Raw genomic sequence first — 12,479 nt, 5'->3', positions numbered from 1 at the left:
GAATGGATCATATCAGCTATGGGGAGAGGCTCGATAAGCTCTGGTTGTTTACTCTGGAGCAGCGAAAACTGAGGAGTCAGTGATTCAGACGGATAAGTTTATAAGCGACATGGACAGGGTGGATAGGCAGCAACTGTTCATTTTAGTCAGAGGGCCAAGTACAAAGGAGCACACTTTTACAGTGGGGGCGACACGGTGGCACAGTGGTTAGCACTGCAGCCTCACAGCGCCAGTGACCCGGGTTCAATTCCCGCCTCAGGCGACTAACTGTGTGGAGTTTGCACATTCTCCCCGTGAAGAGTTTGATATTCAGAGATGATTTGAACATTTTTCCACCTCGAGGTCCACCCGGAGCATAGAGAAGAAATGAGGGAATTGAAAGACCTGATTCTAAAAGGAATAGGAGAGGCAGTTCCGAAGTCACAGAATTTGACTAAAGCCTTTGAAGTTAGACAGGAGAAAGATGAGACTCCCTCAGCTTTCTTGCAAAGATTAAGGGACTCAATGCGGAAATATTCTGGAATGATCCCTGAGGACTCAGTGGCACAGGGTCTTTTGAAAGTACATTTTGTGACAAAGGCATGGCCAGACATACAGAGAAAGATATAGAAGGGTGGAGTGAAAAACCATTAGATGAATTGTTAAGAGAGGCACAGAAAGTGTTTGTAAAGAGGGAGGATGAGAGACAAAAACAGAAGGTGAAATGATGGTAGCTGCGGTTGATGAGGTAGTTAAGAAGAGAATGGAACCAATATTGAGAAACCGGAGTGGCGGGTGGCAGCATGTAGGACAGAGAGGGAGAGGGAGAGGACAAGGGGGAGCATTTGATAGAGGGTTCAAGCGACAGGGGCAGAGATGGAGGTCTCCACAGGCAGGATGCTATTATTGTGGAAAGATAAGGCATTTTAGGTGGGAGTGTCCTGATCTACAAAGGGAAGAAAGAGCAATTCCGCTTATGAATTTTGATGAAGAATAGGGGTGTCAGGGGTTCCTGTCCTGGGGGACCCACCAGGAACCCTTGATAAACTTGAAGCTGGGACCCTATAGGGAGGAGGTAGTCTTCCTAGTAAATACAGGGGCAGCACGGTCATCGCTGCATTTTAAACCAAAGAAAGTAGAAATGTCGACACGGTCAATTACTGTTTCGGGGGTAAAAGGGGAAGGATTTACTGTTCCAGTATTTAAACCTATGATGATAGAAGGTCCTAAGGATAGGGTCACAGGGGAACTGCTGTATATCCCTGATATAGGAAGTAACTTACTAGGGAGAGACTTAATTATCCTCTTAGGACTGGCGATTGGAGTTCAGGAAAAAGAATTAGTTGTGCAAATGGCAATGTTGACAGAGGATGTGGAGAGAGAGATAGATCCTATTGTATGGGCTAGGGAAGGGAATCGTGGAGAACTCCAGATCCCTTCCCTTCTAATAAGTTTAAAAAGGAAAGGGGACGTTGTCTGTGAGCGACAATATCCTATTTCCATAGAAGGTAAACGAGGAGTGCAGCCAGTAATTGAGGGACTGATTTAGAGATGGACTGTTGGAGCCATGTATGTCTCCTTATAATACCCCAATTCTACCAGTGCGGAAATCTGATGGAACTTATCGATTGGTGCAGGATTTGAGAACATTAAATCGGATAGTACAGGTCAGGCACCCAGTGGTGCCAAACCCCTACGTTATTAAGTAAGATCCCCCATGACCACAAATGGTTTAGTGTGATAGATTTAAAGGATGCCTTTTGGGCTTGTCCCTTGGCGGAGGAAAGATTTGGGACTACCCCCCCCCTATAAAATTTTATTTGGATTACCTTATCTGGTAACGAGTGGAGAACTGCCAATTCCCGAAACTAAAGATTTGTTTTTAAAGAAGTATATATTGGGCTTGTCCGCCTCTTTATCTTTCCTCAGGAAACAGGGTTTATTGGCACAGACTCCGCCCCTTGAATTCACCGTACTCCCCATCCGGCCAGGCGATTGGATCTTAGTAAAATCATGGACAGAGACCAAATTGCAGCCGGACTGGGAAGAGCTGTACCAGGCTCTTTTGACTACCGAAACGGCAATAAGGACGGCGGAGAAAGGCTGGACTCATTACACTCGGATCAAAGGGCCAGTGGACCCTCCAGTTGAGGAAGAGGTCTGGACAGCCGAATCAACGCAAGACCCGCTGAAACTCAGACTAAAGAGACTTTGAGTAACTGATTATACAGTGGTGACGCGAGCGCGGGATTATTTCTGTAAAATTGTATATTAAGTCTTTTTGTGCTTCAGCATGATGTTTAGAATACTGGGAATGCTTAGAGTTATGATGCTAGCCCTCTTAGTATTGGGATTTTGTCAAATATCATTTTCTTATGTGTTATTAACGGTTCCTGAGTCTGATAATCCACAAGTAATAGACGCTGATGCATGCAGCTTAGTAAATTGTGGGGATGTAGATAATCAGAGACAGTACTGCAGCTCAGAGATACATCTTAAGTCCTATGGGGATGGCCTTGGGGATGGTACTTGGTATAATGGTCTCGTCACAGTACACCGGGCTCCCTTCTGACCAGCTCTTGATTGTCCCGATAAAACGTGTAACCCAATATACCTGACAATAAGGAAAACCACATGGCACGAAGCAATTCTAGTGGGGGCGGGGGGGGCACCTATGAGATACAATTAAATGAGACATTTGGGATAGAGATGAAAGCAAATGGGAAGGATTTCTTGGGCTGTTGTTTTCGAATTAGCGTAGGACAGGGAAAACGGGTAGAATTACTGTGTAATAAGATACAACCTTTCATCCCTCCCAATGATCCTAAAGTAGTAAAAATTATAGAGGTAAAGGATTTGAAACAGACTATCGAAATAGAAACTGGGTATGGGGATGCAAATGCCTGGGTTGAATGGGTAAAGTGTACTGCAAAAAGTCTGAACAAAAGCAATTGCTATGCATGCCTCCAGTAGGCCAGTGGCCCAGGTGGTTCCCTTTCCGCTCGGGTGGAAGCGAGACAGGAAGGGCATGAAATGTATGACAGCCCTGTATCAGGATGAGACTACATGGAATGATAGGAATTGTACCTCTCTATCTCTGATGTTCCCTCCCTTGGAGAAGAAAGATGCAAAAGTCCCCCCCACATTTTCCACCGCAGTTGGAAACCACATGTCGTGTGTGCGTAGGCGAGGTACAAGTCGGTCGAGAGATTTGGGGGAGCTGAAATTATGTACAGAGATTAAAAATGTTACCGAAACGGAGAAGGGAGGGAAGTACTCAGCACTAAAGGTTCCCCGAGTGAATCTGTGGTGGTACTGTGGAGGCAAAATATTGAGACCCACGCTACTTCTGCATTGGAGAGGGATACGTGCAATTGTACAATTGGCAATTCCATTTACATTGGTATTTGGGAAGGAAAAGATAGTAGGGAAAAAGGGAACGGGTAAGAGATTACTGTTAGATACTTCTTTCAATGACAGGATTTATCTTGACTCGGTATGAGTCCCTAGGGGAGTACCTGATGAATTCAAGGCTCGTAACCAGATTGCAGCAGGCTTTGAGTCAGCTCTCTTTTGGTGGGTAACAATTAATAAAAATGTAGATTGGATAAATTACATTTTCTATAATCAACAGCGATTTATAAATTATACAAGAGATGCGGTTAAAGGAATATCAGAACAGCTTGATGCGACAAGTAGGATGGCATGGGAAAACCGAATAGCCCTTGATATGATTTTTTCAGAAAAAGGGTGTGTGTGTGTGTGTTGGTGTGATATTAGGAGGAAGCTGTTGTATCTTTATTCCTAATAACACTGCACCTGATGGTTCAATTACTCGGGCCTTGAGGGGATTGACTACCTTAGCAGAAGAACTGGCTGAGAATTCAGGAGTAGACACATCTCTCACGGGATGGCTTGAATCATGGTTTGGAAAATGGAAGGGGGTGGTGGTTTCTATCCTTACTTCCCTGATAGTAATAGTCGGGGTATTGGTGGCCATTGGCTGTTGTATCATACACTGTATACGAGGGCTCACCCAAAGGCAGATTGAAACAGCCTTGATGAAACAAATGCCCCTAAAAGGGAATCAGACAGAGGAACTTTATCGACTAAATGATGAGGAGATGAGTGAGACCAAGATGGATGAAATCTCCAGAATGATGCTTGCGAATTTCGGGGACGATGTTTAAAAGGAAAAATGCAGAAGATAACAAACAGTAACAAAAGAAAAAGGGGAAATTGTGGGATATAGGTAAATTAATGTTTCTTCTGCAATTCTGTAATTATAATTTCTGGTACAAAGTAAATGAACTCACATCAGTGTGTAATTGTTTTGGCCAAGAGCTGAGTCAACAAGAATGGAAACTATGAGGAGGAAATATATAATTGTTTTTGTATTAGCTAAAGTGGTATGCCAGCGTGAAACGTGATTGCAAAACAATGGTAGATATTATGGGCAAATAGATAAGATGTTGTGAGGGGATGAAGTTAGGCCAGATATGCCTGTACAAACACCTGTTTCCCACTTTTACAGAGACACAGGAACAAACCCCAATTAAAGAGGTCACAGAGATCAGAATGGCCTCCAGAGAGGCCCAGATGGAGAGAATAGATAATGATGAAGAAAGAATATACCTAACAATGACCTGCAGTGGGATGAGGTCAAACGGCCTTGTGAGGCCAGAATAAAGCATTTTGTCACAGACAAGGCCGGATAAGGCTGGAGATAAATGGGAGTAATGGAGTCAGTCTTAGGGAAGTGGAGGATGTAAACAGGGGGTTAAACAATGAAATAAGAAAAAAAATGTAGGAACCAAATTATATAAATATCGAGAATTTGTTGAATTCGGTGTTTTTTGTCCCTGCTTTGTGGACACCACACCCGCTTGCAAGTGTAAAATAAATGACACTACTGATTCAGATCTTGTCTTGGACTGAAATTATTGAAGTGAGTCAGCTTTGTTTCTCACAAAAAGATGGAAGGTAATTATGGAGGAGTGTTCTTCTGAGTGAAGGCCCATGGCTTTCTGTGAAGACCAGTGCTGGGACCTTGATTGTTTGCTCCCTCTCCCTCTAAATATGATTTGGCGGTGTGATTAATAAGTTTGCAGATGCCACAAGAATTGAAGAATCAAGGATAGTGAGGAGTTGATAAAATGTGGAGCTGGGAAAAGCACAGCATGTCAAGCAGCATCAGAGGAGCAGGAGAGTTGACGTTACGGACAGGACCATTCAACATGAGTCCTGATGAAAAGTTCTGCCCCAAACATCGACTACCCTGCTCTTCTGATGCTGCTGTGCTATTTCCAGCTCTATATTTTATCAATTCTGACTTTCCAGCATCTGCAGTCCTCACTTTCTGCGAGTGAATAGTGAGGAAGTTTGTCAGAGTAGACAGCAGAATATAATTCACCTGGAATGTTGGGTGGAGCAACAGCAGATGGAGTTTAATCTGGACAAGTATGAAGTGATGCATTTTAGGAGGTCAAACGCAAAATGAAAGTATACAATAAATTGCAGGACCCTTAGGAACATTGACATTCAGGGGTATCTTGGGGTGCAGGTCTGTAGTTCTCTATGAAGTGGCAACAGAAGTAAATAAGATGGGGATGAAAGGCATACAGCATTCTTGCTTTCACTATTTGCAGTATAAAAGTTAGCAAGTCATGTTATAGTTGTTTAAAACTTTAGTTAGAACACATTTCTAGTACTGTGTGTTATTATGGTCACCAAACTACAAGCAAGATGCAGTGTTTTTGGAGTGGGTGCAAAAGAGATATACCAGGATATCGCTGAGACTGGAGTCTATTAGTTGAAAGGTGGTCAAACTTGGGTTGTTTTCATTGCAATGTTGGTGGCTGAGGGGTGATGTGATAGAAGTAAATGAAATGATGAAATGGTGGATATTTGGAGTCTTTTTCCAAGGATGGAAGTGTAAAAGACTAGGAGACATCAGATCAAGGTGAGGGGGGAACGTTTAAAGGAGATGTGAGGTTAGCTTTTTATGTAGAGGTAGTAGGTCCCTGAAACATGCTAACGGAGAAGTACTGGAAGCAGATACGATAGCAACATTTGAGCAGACACATGAACAAGCAGTGAATAGATTACTTTGGATTAACATTAAATAGCATCATAGTCAGTATAGATATGGTGTGCGGAAGTGCCTGTTCCTGTGCTATACTCTATGTTCTTTGTTCAGTGCCTGGCAGACTTTGCAAACTACAAACAGGCACAGCCATTTGAATTAAAAACAGCACAGCATTTACACTAGTCAGAGTCTGTTATTAGATCTTATAACATAAACACTTTTCCAACAATGACTGTTTTTCCAGCAAAATAAAGCTGACTCCACAAATCAAATTTTCACTGGATACGTATCAAACTGTTTAAATGTAAAATGCATTAACAGAACTCAATATGCCTTGTAAACGAGACCAGTCACATTGTAATTCTAAATATACCAGCGAGCTTCTTATTTTCAGCTGGTTGTAATGAACTACAAACAGAGAGATTTATTGCACAAGGAGATTGTACTGGTTGCAGTTATTAAAACATGCGGCAATAACTTTTACACATGCAGATTATATATTAAAGATACAGTAAATGACAAATAATTCATGTATCTATAATGAGGCACAGAAAAGAGTAACATTACTCAACTGATGATGAGAATAGAGTTAACATGAGACCTGAAGTTTGACATGTTTGGATGACGACAAATGTTTTTGTAGTTCGATTCAATAATTTCAGAGTTTATTCTTTTAAAAACTGTCTTCATATTTTACACAGTTCACTTGGAAGGCTTGTTTCTTAGCCAATGCCCTTTAAATTTGGTCACCTCATTTTTACGTAAGGAACATTAGCAATATCAGATCCATAGGCACAAGTAGGCCTACAATTGTTCGAAACCTCTTTGTCATTTAAAAAAAGACGGATCCTAGTCTGATCATGAACTGTTTTCTGTCACCTCCCCATAAACTTGAACATAAAAACCGAAGAATCTGTAATAGTCACCTTGAACATGTATACTGCTATAATGTACTCTCTGGACTTCACTGGAATATATCATGCAAGTGATGGAGATGCCTCTGAAAGAATATGTTCCCGACTGCTCTGTCTATCGATTGGAGCTCATTACAAAAATGATTCCCCAGTCTAGGAGCTTCTGTCACTTGAAAAATCTTAAGTTGAACATTTAAAGCTTTCTGAGAAAGTCACATGTCCAATGCTTGTTTGTTGAAAACTCCATGTTGAGAGGCTCAAGGTGTCATCATTTTCCATTGAACGTCCTTTCTGCTATGGTGTGATCTGAAGGATACTTCCTTATATCAAAATTGGAGAGATGCTGTGTTATTCTTTTAGATAAGTTCCTGTGGTGTTTGAATACTTTGGCTGAACTTAAACCAGGGTTTTCAGGGATTGAGATGTGAGGACTTGATCTTTATTTGTGGATATGTAATGTTGGCACTGTTCAGAGAGAGAGCATGGAAGAGAGTGTGTGAAAGAGAGAGGGAGAGAGCCAAATAATCTGAAAAGTGGGAACCATTACAAAATCATCTCAGATATGAACACATGAATTCCATGTCCCTGCCAGAATGGGCATCCTAATGGTGAGGATCTTGTTGAGCTGGACCCTACTCCCACAAGCGATTTAGGACTTTTTCCTGCAAAGCAACACCAGGCAATTTCAGATAATGACTGTGAGTGAAGGAGTGGTGTGAGGGTAAGAAGGGGGAAAGGAGCTAGCGAGGAAGGCATGGGAGGAGGAGTGTGGATGGAGGGATAGGGAGTGTTAGATGGTGGATTGATGGTGTATTGGACTGGATGACGGTCAGTTACTAGAGGCCAGAGGTGTGTGGGCTGTGTATGTGGGTAGCTGCTCCAGCCATTGGGCTGCACGGTGACCTCTGCAAAGTCAGCTCACTTTGGGAGAATTGGTTGGTGGGAGGGGAGTGAGTTGGCAGTGGGGAACCCTCACTGCTCATTCATGGCCTCCATTCTACGGTGGCACCATAAATGTAAGTAAACTTGGATGTTCTGCGGAATAGTTTATCTAATTGGAGTGTGCCTTAATACTGAAAATGGTGGACTGAGAGTAACGCAGATATTGCAGCTGCTCCTGAGATTCAGTTTTATTTGTAGAGTTACTTCTAGATTTCATAAAGTTATTGCATTTCAGCATAGAGATAGGTTGGTTAAATAGGCGTTCACACCCTTGCCTTCATTGCTTGGAGTGTAGAAGTTGGGATGCCATGTTGAGATGGTGCAGGACATTGGTGGGGCTCTTCTGTGTGGTCTGCGTCCAATTATTGTGTCCAGTTCTGGTCACCCAGTTATAGGAAGAATAATATCAAGCTGGAGAGGGCTCAAAAGAAATTCACTAGGATGTCATTGGAAATGGAAGGTCTGAGTTATAAGGAGAGGCTAGATAGACCAAAACGTTTTCCCTAGAGCATTGGAGGTTTCTGTGTGACTTTACTAAAGTTCATAAAAAGTCATGAGGAGTACAGATAAGGAGAATGACAGGTGTCCTTTCCCTAGAATGAGGGAATTTCAAGGATAGGGGGCATATTTTTAAGGTGAAAGAAGAAAGATTTCAAAAAGGCATGAAGGCCAATGTTTTTACAGATCGGGTGGTTTGTGTGTGGATTGAACTTCCGGAGGAAGTGGTGGATGCACGTATAGTTAGAACATTTAGAAGACATTTAACCAAGTACATGAATAATATTTGGAGGGATATGGGTCAAGTGCAGGCAGGTGGGATTGTTTAGTTTGAGGTTATGGCTGGCATAGACTCATTGGACTGAAGGGTGTGTTTCCATTGTATGACGCTTGTTACAACATGGTGGTGAACACTTTTGTTAATTAAACCCAATACCCAGAAAAGCTCACCTCTGTTAAAATATGAGTGATAGAGAATTCCCAAATTCCACTATTTCAAGAAAATAATATCAATTTATTTTTTAACTCTAAAAGTGAACATTCAACAACAACTACGCACAACTCTAAGCACACACACGCACATACACACACACACACATACCCCTTAACTGCTTATTATCTGCCTCCAACGCTACACCAATGTGCTGTTCTAATAAGACACATATTAAAATTACATCAACTTAATTTCAAAATCACACAGCGGCTGTCATCTTCGGTGCCTGTCTTCTTTCAGCTGATGAGCTCCAATAGTCGTCGTTTTTCTTTTTACTGCGAGTATGTTTCATATGAAAAGGTACCTTTCATAGTGAGTGTTACCAAATTTCTTGGGTCTCTCTCGATGGCAGTTGCTCTTTCTGCAATTTTCAAAATATCCGCATTTTTGTATGGCAAATATCAGATCGCCTCATTGTTCCAATGTTGGCAAAACAATAAATTCAAAGTCGATTGGGTTTTTGCATTCTGGGGCATAATTGAAACTGATTGGTTAAGTTTGAATTGTTGTCAAAACAGCAACTAAAGCTCAGGTATATATTTCACAGCCAAATTAGCAAGAATCTGTTTTAGGGCCACTGCTGTTTGTCTTTTTTATTAATGACCTGGATGAGGGTGTAGAAAGAAGGATTAGCAAATTTGTGGATGACTCGAATGTCGGTGGTGTTGTAGATAGTGATGAAAGATGTTGCAGGTTACAGAGAGACATCGATAAGCCGCAGAGCTGGGTTGAGAGATGGCAAATGGAGTTTAATATGGAAAAGTGTGAGATGATTTACTTTGGAAAGAGCAACAGGAATGCGGAGTTCTGGGTGAATGGTAAGATTCTTGGTAGTATAGATAAGCAGAGAGATCTCATTGTCCATGTACACAGATCCTTGAAAGTTGCCACCCACGTTGATAGGGTTGTTAAGAAGGCATACACTATGCTAGCTGTTATTGATAGAGGGATTGAGTTTCAAAGCTATGAGGTCATGCTGCATTTATATAAAACTCTGGTGCGGCCACACTTAGAATATTGTGTACAATTCTGGTCACCATATTGTAAGAAGGATGTGTAGGCATTGGAAAGGGTTCAGAAGACATTTACTAGGATGTTGCCCGGTATGGAAGGAAGGTCTTGAGGAAAGGTCTTTGTACAAGACATTGGTTCGGCTGCATTTAGAATACTGTGTACAGTTCTGGGCGCCACATTACCAAAGGATGTGGACACTTTGGACAGGGTGCAGAAAACGTTTACAAGGATGTTGCCTGGTATGGAAGGATGTAGCTATGAAGAGAGGTTCAGCAGGTTAGGTTTAGTTTCACTAGAAAAAAGGAGATTGAGGGGGGAACCTGATTTGAGGTTTACAAAATCATGAAGGGTACAGACAGGGTGGATAGAGAGACGTTTTTTCCCAGGGTGAAGAATTCAATAACAAGAGGTCATGTTTTCAAAGTGAGAGGTGGAAAGTCTAAGGGGATAACTTCACACAGAGGATGGTGGGTGTTTGGAACATGGTGCCAGCAGAGGAGGTAGAGGCAGGCACGGTAAATTCAGTTAAGATGTGACTGGACAGATGCATGAGTAGGTGGGGAGCAGAGGGATATAGATACTTAGGAATTGACCGACAAGTTTAGACACTACATTTGCATCTTCTCAGGCTTGGAGGGCTGAAGGGCCTGTTCCTGGGCTGTAAATTTTCTTTGTTCCTTGAAAGGCTGAATGACTTGAGGCTGTTTTCATTAGAGAGAAGAATGTTGAGAGGTGACTTAATTGAGACATAAAAGATAATCAGAGGGTTAGATCAGGTGGACTGTGACAGCCTTTTTCCTTTGATGTTGATGGCTAGCACAAGGGGACATGGCTTTCAATTGAGGGCTGCTAGATAAAGGACAGATGTTAGAGGTAGTTTCTTTACTCAGAGTAGTAGGGGCATGCAACACCCAGCCTGCAACAATATGAGACTCACGAGCTTTAAGGGTATTTAATTAGTCATTGGATAGACATATGGAATGAAAGTGATATGTATTTTCAAACTGATCAAATTCATTTTGGCTTTAAGTTTTCCATTTGGTCAATGTAAAAGTCTCAATAGGCAATTGTCAGGAATCCAACCCAGGCCACCTGCTTAGAAGGCAGCTACACTCACTAGGATACCACCATCACTGCACACTTTAACACAACATCATTCTCAAACTGTGGAGAAGGATTTAAAAGCTAGAGAGCTTGGAGAAATGTGTAGTGATATCTTGAAAAACGTTTCCATATCCCAGAGTGGAGGTGCTGGGCATCTTAAAATGTATAAGGATGGATAAATCCGCAGGGCCTGATCAGGTATATCGCAAAACTTTGCAGGAAGTTAGGGAATTGCTGGGTCTCTTACTGAGATATTTATATCATCAATAACCACGGATCAGGTACTGGAAGACTAGAGAGTGGCTAATGTTGTGAAATTATTTAAGGAAGATGGTAACGAAAATGTAGGGGACTATTGACCAGTGAGCCTGATATCTGTGGCAGATAAGTTGTCAGAAGGGATTCTGCCAGACAGGATTTATACATATTTGGAAAGACAAGGATTGATTAGGGATTGTCAATATGGTTTAGTGCATAGGAAGTCATGTCTCAATAACTTAACTGAGTCTTTTGAAGAAGTCACAAAGAAGATTTATAAAGGAATAGAAGTTTACATTGCTGAATGCCAATATAGACAAAGTGTTCGACATCCGTCATCTGGAAAGCTAGGTTAGTTTACGTGAGGCACAATCTACCCTTCACAAAACTGTGTTGGTGATCTTCAATCAAATTATTCCTTTCTAGATTATTATATATGTTATCTCTTATAATCCTTATCCACAACCAAAGTAAGGCTCATTGGTCTATAACTTTCAGGGTTGACTCTACTCCCCTTATTGAACAAGGGGATAACATTTGCTATCATCCAGTCTTCTGGAACTATTCCTGTAGAGAATGGTGACAAAACGATCAAAGCCAAAGGCTCTGAAACTTCTGCATTGCTTCCCAGAGAATCCCATCTGGCCCAGGGGACTTACCTATTTTCACAATTTCCAGAATTCCTAACACCACCTTCTGAACTTCAATCCAATCTAGTCTAAGAGCCTGTATCTCAGTATTCTCCTTGACAACATTGTCTTTTTCCTTTGTGAATACTGATTGAAAATTATTAATTTAGTGCCTCTCCTGTCTCTTCGGACCCCACATTCAACTTCCCAGTGTTGTCCTTGACAGGCCTTAGTCTTACTCTGGTCATTCTTTTATTCCTGACATACCTCTCAAAAGCTTTAGGGGTTTCCTTGATCCTACCTCCCAAAGACTTCTCATGTCCCCACCGAGCTCTTCTGAGCTCTCACTTTAGGTTCTTCCTGGCTAACTTTTACCTCTCAATCACCCTAACTGAGCTTTCACGTCTCTTCTTTTCATAAGCCTCCTCCTTCCCTTGAAAAACGATTCAACTTCTTTAGTAAACCACAGTTGCCTCGCTTGACAACCTCCTCCCTACCTGACAGGTACATACTTATCAAGGACACGCAGTAGCTCTCCCTTGAACAAGCTCAACTTTCAA

This window comes from Chiloscyllium plagiosum, unplaced genomic scaffold, assembly GCF_037043375.1.
Source record: "Chiloscyllium plagiosum isolate Xiang-an unplaced genomic scaffold, Cpla_swu_hap1 HiC_scaffold_164, whole genome shotgun sequence".
In the NCBI taxonomy this organism is placed as follows: domain Eukaryota; kingdom Metazoa; phylum Chordata; class Chondrichthyes; order Orectolobiformes; family Hemiscylliidae; genus Chiloscyllium; species Chiloscyllium plagiosum.
This window is presented reverse-complemented; position numbering follows the sequence as displayed.